Genomic DNA, 2,564 nt, shown 5'->3' with positions numbered 1-2,564 from the left:
GCCTGACTGGAAATGTCCAATGGATGGGCAAAACAAGTGAACTTGGCTTGCTAACCCCTCGTGTCCGACACCGGCGATGGTCTCGGGTTCGGGGTGTTACAACCACTGTTACCTGAATGGGCTTAGGCCCAATAGGCTTGAGCTGACTTGGGCTTTGAATGGGTTTTCCTTACACACTGAGTTTCCCCAAACTCACCCCTTTTATTTTCATCCACGCAAGAAATCCCCAACCATAGTGGGCTTGGAGCTGTGAGGGAATTCGAAGTGGCCACCCGTTCTGAAAGTTTGATTTTCTTCTGGTGAACTAGACATCTTTTTAATTACGTTTGAGGTTTTGGGCTTTTAAATGTAATAAAGCCGCTTATTTATTTTTGATGGTTTTTATTATGTATTACTAAGATAGGTAATACTTATTTTAACTGTTGAAATTAGATAGCTTTAGGGCGCGTTTTCAAAAACAACAGTTGATTTCAAAATAACACGACAACAAGCAAAGCTTCCGCAATGAAAGTATTTTCCAAAATTAATCACTTTTCCTAAAAATGACTTAATCGAATCGGTTTCCTAGAAATATCCATGACGTTAAGGTGTGGCAATGGCGGTATGCATGTCTAGGATTGGATCCGAAGGGAGGTTGGTACTTAGCGATCCGATGGACTCACCACCTCTTTTCCGGTTTCCTACCTGGTGCACAGCTTCCATTCACTTTAATCCTTAATGAATTAATCTTTTGAACATCAAGTACGATTTTCTAGACTTAGAATGGAATTTTTTTTTTTACGTTTTTGATGTGGCATGCTGGATCCGGCCATAACTTCTGGGCCGGGTTTGGGGTGCTACAGTTTAGACTTACACTGAGCTTGTTAAGCTCAGCCCATTACTTCAACTTCTTAGGTAATGAACGAAATTAGAATCAGATTTGGCATGCGGACGTTTGACAAACTTCGGGCTCATTTTTAAAATTTTATTTTTATTTAAAATTCCCTAAGTTTATTTGGTTTTTGAATTGTAAAGCGATTTGAACTATGGTTTGGGACTATTTCTGTTTTGTGGATTTTTCATGCATGCATAGGTTCACACATGAGAATGATTTATTATTACATACTGAAATTGAATTACGCATGTTACTTAGCTTAATTAATAATTGGGTTTTAAATCAGTTTTTTCGCTACAATCAAGATAGCCAAAGTTATTTTTCAAAAGCAATGACGTGCAAAGAGTTTTCTGAAAACCACGTTAGTGCTACAACCTTGACTTAATATAGATTGAATTTTAATAATGAACGTTTTTCTCAAAATAACAAAGGTAACCGCGATTTTTTTTTTTAAAAAAGGAGAGAGTGCATTTAAGGTTTTCGACCATCAATAGGTTAGAATTGTAGTTTAGGTGTCCCATGTGACTTGCACAATACAACCATAACGTTTAGGCCAGGTTTGGGAGGTTACAGTTTGAACTGTAAGGATATGAGAATCTGGTTAAATTATTGCATGTGCATTGGGGTGGATAATTATGTGACAGAGGAAGTGTTGGCAGTTTAATAATCTACCTTATTTGGTGGTTTAACAACATATCTTTTCTAGTGGCTTGACCACACTTATCTAGTTCGTTGGCAGATTGCCACATTATTTCTGGCAGCTTGACGCACTTTTCTGTAAAGTGACATATGCTCACTATTTTGGTTTGTGGGGTTGGATGGGTATTAATTACCCTATTCGGTGTGTTGGGTGAGACAGAGATGGTGTGTAGTGGATGGGGGTAGGATCTGTTTCTAATATGTGTAATGTGTTGCATCGCACGATATGTCATGCCATTTGCATCTGATTTGGTTATTATGTTGCATTGCATAAACATGCCACGCTATTTGTGTTTGTTCAGTTATTAAATCTATATGAATATCTGTCATATGTTTTATGCATGAGGGCCGAGTTACACATTGAGCTTTGTTAGCTCACCCTATATTTTATCTTCTTAAGTAATCAGTAAACTTAGGATCGATGGCATGCGGGAGCTCGATTTGGATTTTTTTTAATAAAATGTGACGGTTTATGTTTTTAAATTTAACTTCGGACTTTTTGAACTATGTAACTGTTTGGAAATTTGCTTTTTGCTTTTGGTTTGTTTTTGTTGGACTTGGTAATTATCATTTTTAAATGGAAAAGTTATACGCTTTTACAAACTAGAGTCACGGTTTTCAAATTTTAATACTCTGAAATTTTCGCGGCAAAACTAAGTAAACAACTAGATTGTAATAACCCAAAATTCACGGGCATAGGGGAATTGCATTATCGGGCTTCCATCTTAGTAAATCAAGTTCGTAAACAATTATTAGGAGTAATTAGGAGTCTAGTAGTGTGCTTAATTAGGTTTTAATTAGGTGAATTTAGTTTAATTTAGAGAAAATAAGAAAAAGAACTAAATTGACTAAAGGGTAAAAATTGAATTATAGATTAAAAGAAAATAAAAAGGACTAAATAGGAAATTAAGCTTATTTCAATGAAAGAGGTTACAATGTGCATAAAAATCTTAGATTTTTATGTTGGTTAAATATTAAATTATATTATTAT

Source organism: Gossypium arboreum, chromosome 11 (genome assembly GCF_025698485.1).
Source record: "Gossypium arboreum isolate Shixiya-1 chromosome 11, ASM2569848v2, whole genome shotgun sequence".
Lineage (NCBI taxonomy): Eukaryota > Viridiplantae > Streptophyta > Magnoliopsida > Malvales > Malvaceae > Gossypium > Gossypium arboreum.
The sequence above is the reverse complement of the archived record's forward strand: the minus strand, read 5'-3'. Positions refer to the sequence as shown.